The sequence below is a fragment of the Nothobranchius furzeri genome, chromosome 3, assembly GCF_043380555.1.
Source record: "Nothobranchius furzeri strain GRZ-AD chromosome 3, NfurGRZ-RIMD1, whole genome shotgun sequence".
NCBI lineage: Eukaryota > Metazoa > Chordata > Actinopteri > Cyprinodontiformes > Nothobranchiidae > Nothobranchius > Nothobranchius furzeri.
The window spans coordinates 81649119-81668434 of NC_091743.1; the positions used below are offsets into that span (position 1 = coordinate 81649119).

Genomic DNA, 19316 nt, shown 5'->3' on the forward strand with positions numbered 1-19316 from the left:
CGAGCCTACTACCATCATACCCCCCGATTGTGTCCTGGGAGCCGTTACCTGGGAGATACGGGATCAGGTGCTCGAGGCTCAAAGGAACTACCCCTGTCCCAATCAGGTACCCAACCGCACCCTGTTTGTTCCTCCTTCCGTCAGGCATAAGGTGATTACCTGGGGCCACACCGCCAAATTCTCTGCCCATCCTGGTGTCAGTCGTACCGTAGCCTTAATCCGGAGGACTTTCTGGTGGCCCACTATGTTTAAGGATGTCAAGGAGTACGTTTCCGCCTGCCAAACCTGTGCCCGCAATAAGGGAAGTAACCAACCCCCTTTTGGACTATTAAATCCGCTACCCATTCCCTCCAGGCCCTGGTCCCACATTGCACTAGACTTTGTCACCGGTCTTCCCCCTTCTCGAGGCTTTACTGTTATTTTGACCATTATCGATCGTTTTTCCAAGGCTTGCCACCTAGTGCCGCTAAAGGCTCTACCCTCTGCTGCTGACACTGCCACTCTGCTTGTTAAGCATGTTTTTAGGCTCCATGGCATCCCTGCGGAGATACTCTCAGATCGCGGCCCGCAGTTTGTCTCAAGGGTGTGGAGGGACTTTGCCACCTGCTTAGGAGCTAAGGTGGCGCTAACGTCTGGGTTTCATCCGCAGTCAAATGGCCAATGCGAGAGACTAAACCAGGAGGTAGAAGCCATGCTCCGTTGTCTGTGTTCCTCTAGCCCTTCCAGTTGGAGTACCCACCTTCCATGGATCGAATACGCCCATAACGCCCATGTCTCCTCCGCCACCGGACTATCCCCCTTCGAGGCCTCGACAGGTATTCAGCCCGGTTTGTTCCCTTCTGAATTTCCCTCCACAGTTTCCTCCGTTCCTCAGTTCCTGAAGGGGGCCCGGCGGGTTTGGGCGGCCACGCAACAGGCCCTACAGAGGACTGCAGAACGCAACCGGCGTCTGGCCGACCGGCACCGGCGTCCTGCCCCAGACTATGCGCCTGGACAGCGCGTCTGGCTCTCCACCAGGGACATCAGATTGAAGGACCACTGCAAAAAACTTTCCCCCACATTCATCGGTCCCTACACGATTTCAGCTGTCATCAACCCGTCCTCCGTCCGCTTGGATCTGCCGTCCCACATGAAGATACACCCCGTTTTTCATGTCTCCCTTCTTAAGCCTGTCATCTCCAGTTCCCTGTGCCCTCCTGTCGACCCTCCGCCTCCTGTGCGTCTCGCTGACGGGGGCCTCGGTTACCGTGTCCAGCGCCTTCTGGATGTGCGACCTCGTGGCCGGGGTTTCCAGTACCTGGTCGAGTGGGAGGGTTATGGCCCGGAACATCGACAGTGGGTCCCGCGGTCATGGATCGATGACCCCTCTCTCATCCGGGATTTCGAGTTGGCCCGCTCCTCCTCCTCCTCCTCCTCCTCCTCTGCTCGGCCGCCGGGTGGCGTCCCTTGAGGGGGGGGTACTGTCACGGTCTGAGGTATTTCCCTGCTGTCACTCCCTGTCTTTTGAGTTTCCCTCTGCAGGTGGGCGTGTCTGGAGGTGACCAAGCTGCAGCAGATCTGCTCATCAGCTGGCCAGGGGTATTTAAGCAGCTGGGAGACTCCTACACTTCGCTGGATGATTACTCTACCTGGGTACCTTCTAACAGCCACTCGTGTGACTTATTCGAGCTCTTAACTTTTTGAGAACTAGATGTGTTTTTAGATATTGGATTTTTACCTTTTGACCTCCTGCTTTGTCTCCAGACAAAACCTCCACACTCATCTTCGACTGGCAGAACTCTGGAGCCCGCATCATCTGAAGCTCCAACCCCGCTCGTCTCTCAGCCTCTCCCCTGGCCAGAACCACCTCCAGCTGCCCACCTAACCCTCCTGGACCTCCCCAAGCTCAGCTCCCTCCACGTCTCACTCCTGGATCTCAGTCCCTGCTACCCAGACCGGACCACTCCTCCCTCAAACCAGTTCCCACCTCTCCAGACCTTTTCCCGCACCAGCCTCCCTGCGCAAGAACTCAGCTTCGTTACGCTGCTCCCTTGGTTTCCCTTCAATAAATCCTTATTTAAACCTTTTAAAACCGTCTCCGATCTGATTCTGTATGTCGTGGGTTAGATCACTTCACCACCTCATGACAGCTGCAGCTTAGACATCTCATGGGGCTTAAAGGGGATGTACAGTTGGATGTCATCTGCATAAAGATGGTAGGAGATTCCTTTGAAGGAGCTCAGGATGTGCTGAAGAGGAAGCAGAATGAGGAGGAAGAGTAGGGCCCCCAGCACAGAGCCTTGTGGGACACCATGGTTAAGGGTGGTGGTGGAGGACCTAAACTTGGAGACGGTCACAGAGAAGGAGCGCTCAGAGAGATAAGAGGAAAACCACTCCAGAGCAGATCCTGATAGGCCTACCCAGTCTCTCAGCCTCTCCAGTAGAAGGGGATGGTCAACCATGTCAAGATAAGATGTGGGAGCTAGGAGAAGGACTTATTATGGCTCCCTTAATCAATCAATCAGATTTATTTATAAAGCGCTTTTCAAACAAAGTGCTTTACAAAATGACCCTAGATTCCCATAACAGGTTAACATTAACACACACACACACACACACACACACACACACACACACACACACACACACACACACACACACACACACACACACACACACACGTAAAAATTATATTTGGCTGAGTCCAGATGAGCCAAGTAAGGTAAGGCAAGGAAACGCCATCAGAAGAGCCGTCTGCCCCGGCAGCATCAGGTCTTCCACACTAAGTCAGGGCGCTCAGTGGAGGGGGAGCATCGACCCCCACCTATAGAGCGCCCAGGAAGCTACAGTCGACCACCGCTCCCGGGGCAGAGGGCCCCTACAGAGGAAACATTGGATTAAAATGAGTAAAAATATAATAAAAGAGCTAATATAAAGGACAAAAGTCAGAAAATAAGTAATAAATAAAATCATATAGACAGTAAAATAATAATATTAAATAAAGAAAACAATGCTAAAATATAATCATATAAAACGAGAAATAAAACTGTGGTAAATATTTAGATGAAAGCTAACCTAAATAGACGGGTCTTGGTCTTGAGCCTGGACTTAAAAACATGAACGTTCTCTGAGGTCCTCTGGCAACTCGTTCCAGAGGCGAGGGCCATAACACTGGAAGGACGCCTCGCCATGAGTGTGTGTCCTGACTTTAGGGATGACCAGGAGACGCCCGCCAGAGGAGCGCAGAGGCCGTGAGGGTTCATATGGTAAAAACAGTTCTGAGAGATAAGAAGGCCCAAGACCATTAAGACACTTAAAAACCATTAGAAGAACCTTAAAATGGATCCTGAAACATACGGGGAGCCAATGCAATGATTCTAAAACTGGTGTAATGTGCTCCCGCCTCCTGGTCTTCATCAGGACACGTGCTGCTGAATTTGTAAACCTGAGATGCTCTTTTTGGGAAGACCAGAAAGCAGGGCATTACAGCAATCTATTCTACTGGTGATTCTTATTCGGTAACAAGGTCGTTGAGCAGTGCTTTTCTGGTTTGGAGACCAGACAGATGTGATATGGCACACCAGTTTATCTCGTGTATTGGCACCACAGTGTCGGATTGACCCGTATGAAGAAGTAGCTAGGGCCTGCAAGTGAAAACTTAACTTTTGGTCATTTTGATGAAATACTTGGCCTTTTGGTATGCTGCAGCTTAATACTAGCATAATGTTTACTCCTGGGTAGAGGCACAACAGGAACTCAGTAGACAAACAAAATCAAACAATAACTAGCATAACTGGCTCATTCTGTGATTAGCTCACCCAAGAAAAGCACTCATTCATGCTAGAATATGAATGTTTTTAATCCCAGACTAATAATTAGTAATAATAATAATAAGTTCGGTAAGAAATAAATTATAGTTTTAAACGTAGAAATCGGTATTGGCTCACAAAACCAGAACCAGCGCATTTTGAGTTTTTGGATGTAGAGACTCCTGGACAGACCCATGTGAGGGGTTACGCTCAGAGGAACTAGATGATCAGGCTGCCCGCCTTCGCATTCATCCTTTTCCTGCTTTCCTTGTGTTTTCTGTCTTTTGACACATTACCCGATTTGACAGTAGTCCTCATACCAACCTCATGCGTTCATCGTTTAAAAATTCTAATCTACCAAATTCTTTTAATTTAGTCCCGTTTAAACATTAGTTTAAGTTTACAACATGTTCAATTTAGAGTGACAAATAACCACAGCCCGGGTTTGTGTTTGGGCCCATCAGCTCGTTGAGTTGCCTCTCCTGCACCGTTAACTCAAATCCTTTCTCCAGATTAGACCAGCTAAAATTAGACCTTGATCCCAACGTCACTCTCGCACCACGAGTCACTCCCAACACAAGTTACCTGAATATTTGTGATGATGATGAAGATGACGTTGATAATTATGCTGCTGATGATGTGGAGGAAATGTTCCTGACACAGAGGTCACAAGTCCTTCCTCCTTCACGGCCGCAGGAGGTGCTCATCAGAACCACAGGAGTCTCTCAACAACAATGAGACCCTGTAGGAGTCAGAATCCATCCACCAACCCTAGACATTCATGCTGTCCTGAGCTCATCCTCTGCTGCTGGAGGAGCAGCTTGTGTCCAATTACCAGCCTCAAGCAGGAGATAAAGGGGGGGGGGGGGGGGGGGGGGGAAGGAGAGGAGAACCTTTCTCCTCCCTGCTACCGGAGAAGACAACGAGGTTTACACAAACTGAATAACATTTTCAGAAAAACCAGCAGCAGCTACGTAAGAACAACATGATTTGACAAGAGACAAAAAAAATCTGTTTTTTTGACTTTTTACTCAGGAGAATGTCCCATCTGTTAACATTGAGTGGGCGGGGCTTAAAGCCTTTATCCCAGCCAGCCCAAGGAGGGTTTCTAGATTTCTTTTGGTTTTGTCTGGTGCTTTGTGTAATCATGTCTAGTTTCCATGTGTCCATTAAACAGAGCAGAAACAATATTCATAAAAAAGTTACATTTTAAACAAAACAAGCGCCTCCTAGTGGCTGGTTCCGGTATAGATCTTAAGCTCCACCCATTCAATGAAAACTAGTGGGACACCGAGAGTGTTACAAAGATAAAGTTCACCTCCAATATATTTATATTTATTTGTTGCTGCTCAGACTTCCTACGATTAGAACATGGCATGGCCGGTAAAATGTGTGCATTTGCCCAGAAACTGTTCTGTTGCCCAGAAGTTCTCTGATGACTCGACCGTTGTCGGCTGTGTGTCTGGGGGTGGGGAAATGACCTCCAAGTACAGGTCAGTCATCATGGACTTTGTGGACAGGTGTGAGCGTAACCACCTTCACTTAAACACCAGTAAAACAAAAGAAATGGTGACTGACTTCCAGAGAAACAGTCCTACTCTCTCACCAGTAAACATCCAGGGAGCCGACGCTGAGGTGGTGGATACCTTTCCTGGGTGTTCACCTCAACAGCAAACTGAACTGGTCCAACAACACAGATGCTCTATAAGAAGGGCCAAAGCCGCCTCCACCTCCTGGGGAGGCTGAGGTCCTTTGGAGGTAATTCCCAGCTGCTAAAATCATTTTATCACTCTGTTGTTGACTCTGTTATCCACTATGCTGTGGTCTGTTGGGGTGCAGGCAGCTCTGACCGAGACAGGAAGAGACTGAACAAGCTAGTTCACAAGGTTAGCTCGGTTCTGAGCTGCCCACTGGATACAGTTTTGGAGAAAGGAGGATGCTGGGGAAGATGGCCTCCATCTTAACACACCCCTCCCACCCACTGCATTCTACTGTGGAGACCATGGCCAGCTCCTTCAGAGGCACACTGAGACATCTCAAATTTGAAACAGAAACCGTAGGTCATTCATCCCCTCTGCAGTAATAACTCCTCAGTTTAACTGGTACTGGCATTATCTTGGTACATCAATATTCAGTGTGTGTTCAATACTCACGCAATACTGAATTTACATAGAATAGAAACACAAGTTTCTATTTTTTATTTGTTGTTTTTAGTGGTTGAATTGCTTACTGCCCGTGTGTGTTTAATCTTGTTATTATTTTACTTCTTCCTTTTCTCTAAGTGTATGTGCTGCTGTAGCAAGCAAATTCCCCCACGGTGGGATTAATAAAGTCTATTCAATTCTAACGCCACTAATATTTTCATGAGCATGCCATGCTTCTGAAAAGTTCAACTTAAAGTACACTTTTTTAAAAGCATCTTTTGGAAGATGAGCAGAGCTTTTTTATTTATACCGCTTCCACCCCGTCTGAGTAAATCCTCTTAGTGAGGGAAGCTAAAGTAAAACATTAGATTCCACCAGCAGCTCAGAGGGGGACAATCCTCCTGTAGTCTCGGCTAATCTCAGAGCTACAGCCGTCATTCCCCTGCAGGCTCTACTCTCAGTTTTCTATGCGAAAATCAAGGAGTCAGCGAGGTTAAAGAGCAAGTCACCCCCAAATAAACTTTTTTTGCTGATAAACTAAAACGAGTGTCTAATCGTGCTGCAGACACGTGTGGTCAATAATTTGGCACTTCAGTGCATCTTAGTTAAAATTTAAATATTCTGCCTAAAACTGGCAGTGTTGTGCCGTTGTCCGGTAAAAACTCTGCGCTGTATTTTAATTTAAATCTGCCACCGCTATTGGCTAAGAAGTATGCTATGATGTAAACTGGTACATTATGATGTCACAATGCTGTCGTGAGCCTGAGTGTGTGTGTATTTGTTAGCGGCTCCGCCCTCTCGGTCTGCCAGGCAACAGCATGTGTTGCATTTTTCAAACATGAAGTGGGAATGGAGTTAGACTCTGGTAGGGGTTGACTTGCTCTTTAAAAAAGATGCACCACAAGGTAAACAGTGTCATTTTGAACAAGTTTGTCAATAATTGTATTCACACATACTGTTTATTGGCCAATGTAAAGCTAGAAAAAAAACTGAGTCAGTACTGATTAGTTGCATCAATTCCTACAATCTAACCCAGTAGCGTAACATGACTAATCGTGTGTGCTTGTGTGTGTGTGTGTGTGTGTGTGTGTGTGTATTTCCTGTTAATAAGTGGACCAAATGTAAATGAGCGTATTTTTTAAGTAAGAATTTTACAGTGAAATTATCACACAACAGTTTGATGTATCAATCATGTTTAATGAAAAAACTCCTTAAAACAGATTTCTTTCTCCAACCGGCGAAGGTGGAGGCCAGTTTTTCTCCACTGGGTGTTTCTCGGTAGGCCAGGCGCCTTGCTTATAAGGACACTGTCCTTACTTGGTCAAAGAAAACGTTTAAATGGAACAGACTTGCATCACGTGACCGCTACTCCCGCAGTGGTCACATCACATGACACGTGAAGTAAAGTTATATTTTATATGTATAAGTTTCAGCATAAATGTATAACAAACCTTTAACTTTTCTAATTGTGTACATATTGGTTAAATTATAGATGTAAGCGAGTTTCTACCTGCTAGTCACCGAAGCTGTAACTACTATGCAAATAATCAACCATAGCTAACTTCTTTGGCTCCTAAAAAAACAATTTTAGAAATCAGACTGATAGCCATAATTAGCTGACTTACATTTAAACTGGAAATTTGCCCTGAAGTGGATCCTTTTGAAAGTAATGTGCTATTTTCTAGGAAGTTTTTGACCGAGAGAAGGCAACAAGACCCCTCCTATATATCCTTGGTCAAGACATCAAGGCGAGGTTCCTTGACCTTGAGGGTCTCAATACCAAGGTACCTTACCTGTCTTGGCCCTGCCCCAGTTGCCCAAGAGATACGTCATCAGGAACTGCCCAGACGTGTTCCAGTGTTCATGTTCTACCAAGGCGTGTGTTCTCCGTTTGTTAGCCGTTTAGCTAGCTGAGCAAGGATACACAGGAGGTGTCTTCTAGCCCAGCCTTGGTCAAAAAGTTCCCAGAATACACCGTGGTATTTTCAGAAGGATGGAGATCAGAAGCCGGCAGCTACTTCGGGGGCAAATTTCAAGTTTAAATGTAAGTCAACTAATTGAAAAGGGTTTTTTTTAGATCCAAAGGAGTTATGGTTGGTTAGTTGCTCATTAGTTGCAACTTCGGTGGCTAGCATGTAGTAACTTGCTTTTATATTTAATTTAACAAATATATACACAATTTAAAAAGTAAAAGAATACTTAGATGTGTGGCAAGGTGGAGAAACAAGGGCCCAGGCAGGATTCGATCCCCCGACTTCCAGGTGAGAGTCATGCATGCTTACCAGTCAGCCAAAGGGACATCCCCTTGGCCAAGTAGCGAGGGTGCATGATCAATCGGGACACTGTGACAGGACGCTCACACTGCCGCATCTGTATAAAATATAACATTACCTCATGTATCACGTGACGTTATGTGACCGCCACAGAAGCCGCAGTCATGTGATGCAAGTCTGTTCCATCAGAAAATGTAACTCCACCCCTAGTCAAGATTTGAAAAATGCCATGAAAGTTGGCGTTGCCAGGAGGCACAGAGTGGCATGGCCAAGTGTGTGAAATTTCCATCCTAGGAGGGAGGGGGAGTGGGAGGAGACTGTACCGATGACGTGGAATTGTACCAGCCCCAGCCAATCACAAGTTTAAAATGCAGTAGCCGCTGTTCTGCCACAGGGGGCGGCACTAAGATATTTTTAGACCTAGATTCTAGATTTAATCAAGTTTATACAAGCATGTCAAGAAATGCACAGAAACTGAAATATTTTATTTGTAAAGACCCAATTATACAGTTTATAAGCAAAAAAAAAGGTATTTTGGGGTTTAGTTACTCTTTAATCGTTTTCTTTGACCAAGGAAGGACAGTGTCCTTGCAAGACATCGCCTTGACATGGAGAAACACCCACTGTTTACCATCTGTCCCACCTCCATATTTCCTGATTCCAGAGCCGGCAAGGCACAAAGCATAAAAAGTGTGTGTGTGTGTGTGTGTGTGTGTGTGTGTGTGTGTGTGTGTGTGTGTATAAATAATCTACTTAATTTTGTGAGTATCACTGTAAATTCAGAGGGAAGCTTTTAAATCAGAATCATACCAAGTAACACCTGATTTATGAGCAGCAGGTCAATAAACCCACTCCTATTTGTGAAATTTTAAGTCGACGTTATTTCAAAACCCTTTAGATCCCCAGTTAATTCCACGTGTGTGCTGAAGAACATCACACAGAGCTGATGATTCTGGACAGTTGTCTCAGCTGATGAACACGGCCTTGCCTGGAGCTCCTGTGAGGCTGGGACTAGTTTCAACCCGTCCCCAGGATCGTTTTATGACCATGCAAGTCACCCAGTTCTAATCTCTGCTCCCTGGTGCATTTGTAATTACCAAGCTGTTTGTGTTTGCTGCTGCTTTACTGGGTCCCATCAGAGCCAGTGCTACCAGTAAGTGGCTCACCTGCACAAAGCAGTGAGCTCCAGGTGTGACTGAACAGCTTTCAGAAGAAAGTCAGGTTAGTTTAGGAACAGCTCGGGTCTTTTTTTGGGGGGGTGGGGGGTGGGGGGGTTGTTCTGTAGCACTCCAGGTCATATGAGCAACCTCACTTTGCAGAAATACAGCGTGATATGAACTAAACTAACCAACATAAGCAGATCAGTGAAATCCTGATGAATTCCCAGAGGTGTTGATGTTTAAGCAAAATGCTGACTGAGATGAACCAATTAAATTCACTGCAGCATCACATCCCCACACACCTGCTACCACACCTAATGATGTTACAGCAACAGGTGAGACAGGCAGGACTGATAGTAAACAGGTGAAAACTCCAGGTGGCAAACAGAAGTAGGATGTGAGGCATCCCAGCAGGAGTTCCTTCCTGTGGTTTACAAAGAGAGGAGATAAAAGGTTATCAAGGACAAAGCAGGAGAATTTACAGCATCCTCCGTGTTTCCACTCAACACCAACGTCAACAACAGCTTCACATTTCTGTGGCATGTGTGAGAAAACAACTCTAGATTTGACAGGTATGAGGGAGAGAGTTTCCTTTCATTTTCCATATTTGTCTGATTTGATAGTCTGGGGTACCGGGCCCCTTCAGTTTGGTGCCCTAAGGATCAGGGGCCTCATTTATCAAGCTTGCTTACGCACAAAATGGGGTCGGAAAACTGTGTAAGCAACTTTCCACGCAAACTTTGGGATTTATGAAAGAAAACTTAGTAGAAAAATGTGCGCAACTTTAAGTTGACTAAGGACCTGGCTTACGCACATGTTGGACATGGAGAGCACCTGCAGTGCTGCTGCTGAGAAGATACAATTATGAAATCCTGCAGCATTATCACTTGTACTGCTTCGTTTTCACACAGAACAAGACCCCCCAAACACACACACGCACACACACACACACACACACACGTGCGCGCACACACACACACATGCGCACACTCAGACACACACACACAAACATGCGCGCACACTCACAGACACACACACACACATGCGTGCACGCGCACACACACACATGCACGCACACTCACACACACACACACACACACACACACACACACACACACACACACAGCCTGAAGCGCAGAATAAAAAATTCAGAATATCAGCAGGGGGACAGATTGAGAAAGAACGTCATGCATCTGTGACCGTGTGTGTGTCCTGTCACTGTAATCTAATTGATCATGCGCCCTGGCTAGTTGGACAAGGGAGATCTCCATTTGGCTGACTGGTTAGCATGTGTGACTTTCACCTGGGAGTCCAGGGATCAAATCCTGACTGGATTATTTTTTTATATCCACCACAGATCTCTGTGAAGAACTCACAACATTGACGGCTTCAGCAACGCTGTGCCACTCCGTGGACTTTCTCTTATTTGTTTTGTAAAAGTGTAACACCCGCAGATCAGCCCCCAAGATGTTACATGACGTGAATCTGACCAACCAGCATTAATGTGGGCAATGAAGCACAGAATTGGATCGCTTCAAAAACAGATAATTTATTAAAAATAATTTTAATAGCAGCCCTCCCTGTGGAACTCTGAAGTGCCTTTTTTCCCCTCCACCTGACCTAATCCTCCTGTAAACCCCTCTGATCTCTATTAAGGTAGTGTGACTCTGGTTGCGAATGACCACAGTCACCAATTCTTGTCATGTGTCTTTGCCAGAACTGTGTGTACTGAAACTCTAATTTCTCTCTGGGATTAATAAAGTATCTTTGAATTTGAAAAGCTAAAAGTCCATATAAAAGCTAAGTCCGTGCAGGTTGTGCCTACAAAACAGGGCAGGGAGACCAGTTAAAATCCAGGGGGAAGCTGAATAGTCTTCACCAAACCAACATGTATGAAGCCAGGTAGTGACGATGACTTGAGCTTCCCCCAATCGGCCCAGTGCCGCCAGCCGTCCGACTCAGTGCTGGACAGGTGTTTGGTCCTTCTGATCAGTGACTCCTGGTCTCCCGTCTGGCACGCCTGTGAGCTTCTGCTAGGAGTTCTTCAAAGAGTGCAGCACAGCCGCAATAGATCAATAAAAGTCATTAAGTACATTAAAACAAACTAACAAGAGGCAGCAGTTAAGAGACAGCAAGGTTCACCCGTGAGTCTTTACCTGCAAAGAGTTCAGCACAGCCGCAATAGATGCAGAGCTATGTGTTCCTTCCCCTTACGTAGAGCAGTGCCTGATTTCTAATTGAAATCACCTGTGTTGCTGCACCCACACAGTTCATACACACACTAACACACACACACACACACACACAGAGTGTGATACAGCTCTACCAGGTTACATCAGCACTTCCTTTCATTTCTCCACCTCACCCACAGGTACCTCAATTTCTGCTTCTGTGAAATTGCGTGTCCTTGATCTGCGGTCGCCATGTGATTGGCGGAGCGCTGCAACAGCCAGCTTATGTACATGCATGAGATCCACAAGGCACTTTGCATTGACTATTTATGGCAGTAAGTGGGTGTGGTGAGGGCGGGATGTGACTAAAATGCAGCTGAGAACCTTTCTGGATAGTTTCTGATTTATGAAGCGGAGATTGCGTGCAGCTGTGCGTACTCCATGTTTGATAGATCACAAACCTACTTGGCGTAAGTACTTTTTTTTTGCTGAGCTTAAGTACGGTTTTAGTAAGGATTCTACACCATGTTTGATAAATGAGACCCCAGGTCTCTGCTTTTTGCAGATGATGCGGTTCTGTTGACTTAATCAGAACGTGATCTTTGGCTTTCGCTGAAGCGGTTCTCAGCCGAGTGTGAAGCAGCTGAGACAAGAATCAGCTCGTCTGAATCTGAGACCATGGTCTTGAGTCACAAAAGGGTAGAATGTCTTCTCCAGGTCAGGGACGAGGTCCAGACTCAAGTGGAGGAGTTTAAGCAGAGGTGGAAAGAGTACTAAAATGTTGTACTTAAGTACAAGTATGATTACTTTCATGAAATTTTACTCAATTACAAGTAAAATTACCTGCCTCAAAATGTACTCAAGTAAAAGTAAAAAGTAGCTTATTTCAAATGTAGTCAGAGTAAAAGTTACTTAGTTACTTTTTTGACTGTGCAAGGATGGGCTCTTCTGAATAGTTTAAAAAAAAGACAATGGGGTATAAATGTCAAAGTGGCCGTTTTTTTAATTAAATGAACAAATATGCATATTGAAGTACAAAGGCAGTTACACTGCAAACTAGTAACATAAATTAGGTTATAGTCACAAGCCCATGACTTTTCCCTGAATGGCCCCCTTAAAATTATTCTTTATTTTGAAAAAAAAAAATTCATTTTTAGATGCCATCAGTATGTGAGGTATCTCAATGTTCTCATGACAAAACTCTAACATGAGACTGTGCTCTAACCTGTCACATAACAAGCTAAATAAAAGTCAAACATTTCAGATGTACCGTATGACAGCTCCTAACGTTGGCCCTGCCCTACTTTACCTCTACATTACAGTTCCTTTAGCCATGTCCATCCTAGAGCTCCTCTCTGACCTTCATGCTTATTTAGAGCAGCTGATTTTTAAAGTTAGCAGAGTTCATCCTTGGTAGTGGGTTCTCTCACTCATTTAAAGATATCGGCCAGAGGCAAAATTTGTTTGAACAGCATGTGTAAATGTGTATTAAAACCTCAGATGAAAAAGGTTTTTGGATTTTGACGTCTGGAATTGTAAGAAAATCTGATGCTTGTGACCGGCGAGGGAAAAAAAGAAACTAACTTCCAGTCTAAGCCCTGGGCAGCAGTTGACGTTTCACATGGAGCTCTGCTGAAACAGCTGTAGTAAACAACGCCTGGCTCCGCTGTTTCTGCGTTAGCGTTATAGCAGAGAACAATGTGTCATCAATCAGATGTAGCTTCTGAAGCCTCTGCTAGTCGGTCAAATTTGTTTTTTCTCTGGGATACGGCGACGAGAATGGATATTGGATTACTGGAGAAGTTCAACCGAACTCAGACCTCGCCAGCTGGATATCACTACCAGAGGTGCAGACATGTTTTAGACCGTTTGACTCAGAAGACCTGCGACCTGATTTGGAAGAAGAGGAGGATTCTGTTCATCTTCAGAACCAAAATCGGTACAGTTTGTTTACTTTTCTTAAATATTTCATTTCTGTGCTCCACTGGGAGCTCTAAGCTGAAAAGTTCTCAGCTGGTCTTAGCTCCATCATGTGTCCCAATATAGTTCAGTAATCTACAGTTTTACTGCTGTGTGTATTTATTGATAAAACTCTGGAAAATATTTAACCGACAATTTACCAGAATAAATCTTCCTGATGCTGGAGTAACTCCTTAGCTCAATTCGTTGTCTGCACTAATCCAGGATGTCATGGAGGTTCTAATGTTGGAATTTAGAGATCATCTTTTAGATTATATCTCTGTGTGTGTGTGTGTGTGTGTGTGTGTGTGTGTGTGTGTGTGTGTGTGTGTGTGTGTGTGTGTAAGTGTGTGTGTGTGTGTGTGTGAGAGAGTGCGTGTGTGTGTGTGTGTGTGTGTGCCGTAGCTTTCCCAAAGGACTTGTTCTTTCCTTACCGGAGCTAACACGGTTAGCAATTTTGCTGCAGTCATGCTAACGGGACTTGTCTAGAGTGCAGTTCTAGATGGATTTATAGATGTAAGTTATTATTTTAGATCAGACCTGTTATTTAAAAATGCATGTAGGACACAGACACATGGCTCAGACCTTTTGCTGCAGCTATAAACACAATTTTACGTAATAATTAGGAGCATGAAAGTAAACAAATAACAGTGATTCACAATATTAGCATCAGCAGCTAGCTTGTTTTACGTGCTGGAGTGACGTATGCGAAACAGTTCTTCACTGTCTGGAGGAGAGGATTTGGATTTTCTGTAATGATTTATGACAAAAGTCCTTAACAGAATAAAAAACTGGACCCAGTACATATTTATATAGATAACAAAGTGTAGTTATTTGCATTTCTACAATTTTAATGCCGAGCCAATACCTTTAACCCTTCACCAATGAAATCAGTTTGTTCATTCCAATCCTCCTAAATAATCCTCCAATCATCCAACTGGAATCCTTAAGGGTCCCGTAACGTCCATCCTGTCAGAACAGGCCTTGGGAGCCCAGGTGTTACTAGAACTAATGGTGTCTCCTCACCAGCGTGAGCCTCCAAACTGTGAAGGTTGGTCTCCAAACATGAACTTCAAATTCATGCATTTATCTCCTCTTGTAACACTTTAACATGTTTTAAAAGGCTTGTATCATGATAAGTTACACCTCCCAGACCAAAGATAGGTCCAATATAAGATAAAACATTATCATAAACACTGCAGAGACATCATTGTTTATTAAATATAAGTTAATTTCCTGAGCCATTCAGCCAAGATATAGGATGCATGGATTTGATGAAGCCATGCTGTCTTATGCAGTCCTACACACACACACACGCACGCACGCACGCACGCACGCACGTGCACACACACACACACACACACACACACACACACCAAATATCAAATGGATTGCTCAACTGGTACGGCACCTGACATACATGCAGTGGACCCAAAATGCCAACATCCAGTGCGAGTCCTTAGGGAAGACCTTTGGTGCTACTTCCTACCTCATACCGTGATGTACAAACTACTGACTGTGGTATCGCCTGGCCAAACAAGCTTTAACACAAGAAAGGGTCTATTTATAACTGTCATGTTTGGGTGGAGGTGTTTGACCCAGGACATGAAGAATCAGTTTGCTTTAAGGACAATTGCAGGTGCACCACAACGTGTGGTGGTGGGTCTCAGGCTCGAGAGGCTCTGGAAAACAAAGGGGAGCTAACAGGCTGCCAGACGGGTTGAAGGTGCGAGGCAGGAGCTGAGGCTTACTGTTTGTGGGTGGCTGGGAGCTTGAGTGGAGAGGGGTGCAGAGGCAGATCTGAGGAGGCGGTGAACTCGAAGGTGAGGAGTGGGCTTGGTGACTCAAAAGGGCTGCTGCCAAGAGTTCCACGAGTGGTGAGCCGTGGGCAGGGCCACCTTAACCAGCTCACAGGCCCTAGGGCAGAGGGGCTCAGTAGGCCCCCCACGGGAGGAAATATGTGTGCATTGGTGGAGGAGGTGCTCTGGATAACTGTTTTTGTCAGGTGATTGGATTGTATTTGTGTCAGTGGTTGTCCTTGCCTTTCCTTTTCTGCCCATGAAACCCTTTTTCATGCATTTATCACGTCACAATTTCACTAATACAACAGTATCTTATATGGTATCCCATCCCAACCCCTAACCAAGCTTCAACACATCCAGAATCCCCTAACTCACACCTGCGCCAATGCCCACGTCTCTCTTGTCCAATCATTGGCTTCCTCTCAGAGCATCACAAGTCCTCCATAACCTGGACCCCACCTGCCTCCCAGATTTGCTCCACCACCGTGCCCCATCCCCCACCTATGACCAAGCTCTGAACCTGGGGAAACAGAACTTTCTCCATCCCCCACCTTCTGGAACTCAGTCCTACAGCCCCTCCACAACTGCTGACCTCCCCACCTTCTCAACTCTTCTCAAGACTCATTTTAAAACAGTTTTAAGTCTACTTTTGATTGTTGCATAATCTGCTCGTTTAATCTGGATTTTTACAGCATCTCTGAGAAAAGAAAAGCACTCGATGAATAAACTGTGTATTATTCTACATTGTGACCTTAAGACCTGTCCTAATGTGGTGTCCTACCTGAAGGCTGAACTTCTGCTGCTGCAGCTCTTATGTAACCTGCTCCACCTGTCTTATTGTAGACAGGTGGATTGTGTTCTGGACAACCCAAAGTGAGTAATCATCCGGCATCTTGGTGTCATCTGCCTGCTCCTGCTTGACCATATCATGTAGTGCATTAATAGGCAGACACCCCCTGGCACTCTGTACCAACCTTAAGGACATAATAGTTAACAGTAGAACATTAATAAAAGGACCCTTAATAATGCACTAAGTAATGTAAATAAAGGGACCTTGTTGTAAAGTTTTACCCAACAGTGGCGTGTCCAGATCTTGTAAAATGGGGTGGCCCAGGTGAGGCACAACTTTGTGCATGGGTGGCACCAATGGTTATGCTTTTTTTGTTTTACCCCCAAGCCTTTTGTGGACAACAAAAATCCTATTTAAAGGTAAATTAGTGTGTTGGCACCTGGGGTGGCCAATCAGATTCCAAGGGTGGCATGTGCTACCCCCAGGCCACTCCCTGAACACACCCCTGTTACCCAAGCAAGACATCTGTCCTCAGGGTGTCCAGAGTCACTGGTGGGTGACCGTGCCATCTTCTGTATATTTGTGGTGGAACGTGGTGCGGATCCCATGGGAATGAACCAAAAATGGAGCCATGATTTATGGAAGCAATACCCCACAAAGACTTGATGGTATGAGAGTGATTTGGTACCAGGTTGACCCGATGGGTGGATTAATACAAAAGAACAATGTTCTGATGTTCTAGACAGGCTCGATCTTTTAAACGTACCAGAAGATGTTTGTTCAAGAGGAAGGGTGCTGGTGACTGGCTGAAGCTGGAGGTCAGGAGGTTGGTTGATGGGATGGTTGGGACCAGAAAATCTTTTTTTATTTATTTCCATAACCCTCATTTCCTCTAGATCTTTCAATCTCCCCTTGGGCGTCTCTTATTTCTCTAGTGCAGCCTTCGTTTGTGAAGCTAGATGTTTCTTCAGTGACTTTATTTTCTCCTTCAGGTTGACATACTCTGCTGTAATGGGTCTGTTTATTTGACTGTCCTATTTTTGGACGTAGAACATTGTGATGGCCACATCCATGTCCACACAACGGTGAACGTTAAGAACACTCTTGCACTTTTATGATTTCAGTTTGTATGTTTATATTTCTTTGGATTTATTGTTTAGATGGCTTAAATGCATTAGTTCTAATTGTAAGCGCGCACATTTAGCTAACTGCTGTATTTTATGCCTTTCATTTGTTCAATTTAAGTTGATTTGTTTTCTCTTACCGGTGCTGAGGTTCTCCACTTCCTGCTTCCTGAGATGGGACAGGCAAACAGGGTTGAAGGGGTTCTGTCAGCTAAATACAGGAGGAGCTGATGGGACCAAACCAATAGCTCCCTGAAGAGGGGACTGAAGAATTTCCTTTAGTTTATTATTTTGTCATTTGTTAATTAATTTAAGTTTGAAGTTAAATAGTTAGGTTTATGGGTTAGGATGTTTAGGTTTATTAACAATCTGACTGTACTGATTTGTGGTTTTAGTTTTAGTTAGTAAATGTTTGTCTAGTAATCCCTATTGTTCATATGGTCTGATCAGCCAGTGTGTATATATACCCTTGTGTGTCTTTGTTTGTTAGGTCGGTTATGGTTTCAGTCAGTCAGTATGTTAAGTAAGAAGTTTATTGAGTTTCAGTTTGTTTGTTTGACCTCTTTTATGAGCTTGAGCATTTTTGTGAGGACATTTTAAAACAAAAAGGAAATTAAAGAGTCTATTTTTGGAAATTGCCTGTGTTCCTCCACTCATTTGGCTTGATCCCTCACAAACATCTAAAACCTGCAGGATAGTTGACCTCCAAGACCAGGATCAGACACACAGGTGTTCTTTCTAAAAAGCAGACAGGAACAGGAGTCTTCAGTAAGATCTTCCTCTCTGATAGACCTAATCCAGGTTAGGCTGATTAAAGGAAACAATGGTTCAGCTCTGATCTGTACACCTCCAGGTTTCTGCTGGGTTCCTGCATAGACATCTATGTATGTGTGGCAGCTAATAGAGCTCTGCTGCCCCCTTATGGCAGGATTGCAGTCAAACGTTCAGATTGCTGGTAACTGTCTCCACTGAAGACTGTCACCTAAACACCAAGCAACAAAACACTCTTTTTATGCAGGATTAGGCATAAACTCTGATGCGTGCTGGAAAGGGGAAAATGTTGCACAACGCTGCAGAAACTTCTCCTGACATTAAATCTTTAAAAGAACCAAACTAAGAGACAAACCTGTGGTAATCCCTTAGAACAAAAGGTTAATCCCACATCCTTCTGAATAATCTGTATGAATTCAGGAGGAAATCCGAGCCTTTGGATGAAGCTCATGCAGACGCAGCAAGAAGCAGCTGCTTTGACCTTCACACTGTGAGCAGCTGAGTGTCTGCACTCTGGCCGAGCTGAGCTGTCTGTCTCACACACAGAAACCCAAGCTGCTGCTGCTAAAGTTGACTTTAACCAGCTGCTGCAGGAACACCAGATGACCCAACAGAAGTGCTGGGATGCAGGAACCCTCTGACTCACATTGCCACGCCGCAGGAAACAAGAGTCTCACAGAGCACCATCGAGCAGAAGCTTCTGTGTGAAAGCTGGGCTCCCTCTTTGCTTCTGATGACTCAAATCAAATCAAATCACTTTTATTGTCACGTCATATGTGCAGGTACACTGGTACAGTACAGAGTGAAATTCTTGTGTGCGAGCTTCACAGCAACAGAGTTGTGCAAAAATACAGTAACGTAAAAACAAGCAAAATATAAAAATGGCTAATCTAAGTAATAATATGTATAATATGTAAGGTATATACATTATTAAATGTGTGTGCTAGTATTTTATTTATTTATTCTACATGTGTGCGTGTGTATAGTGTGTATATTCATATTTTACAAATGAATAAAGTAAACAATAAAATAAGAGATATAAAATATACAGTGGTTGGTATGTGCAAAACAGTGGCATTAATGTACTGTATGGAGTGTGTAATGTTGGAGTTTCAGTAGTGAGGGTGACAGTGGCGTGCCCAGATCTTTTAAAATGGGGTGGCACTTCTTTCTGCATGGGTGGCACCACTGGTTATGATTTTTTCTACCCCAAGCATTTTGTAGACAAGTCTATTTAATAGGAATTCAGTGGGGTGGCCAATCAGATTCCAAGGGTGGCATGTGCTACCCCAGGCCACCCCCTGGACACACCCCTGGAGGGTGAGGTGTCTGTG

The 19316-nt window shown here is 44.8% G+C and overlaps 1 protein-coding gene across 3 annotated transcripts in view; it reads right to left on the bottom strand.

Annotated features, from left to right (window-relative positions):
- LOC107384546 (cyclic nucleotide-gated channel cone photoreceptor subunit alpha) overlaps window positions 1-17943 on the bottom strand; it is a 34042-nt gene extending 16099 nt beyond the window's left edge. For 2 of the 3 annotated variants that reach the window (XM_015957846.3, XM_070549590.1), the window contains exon 1: window positions 17352-17943. The gene's annotated coding sequence lies outside the window, so the exon portion shown is untranslated. Of the gene's footprint in view, window positions 1-4373; window positions 4594-17351 lie in introns of those variants that run through there. The other variant, XM_054735446.2, reaches the window with a different exon arrangement.
- Between the last annotated feature and the right edge of the window lie 1373 nt (window positions 17944-19316).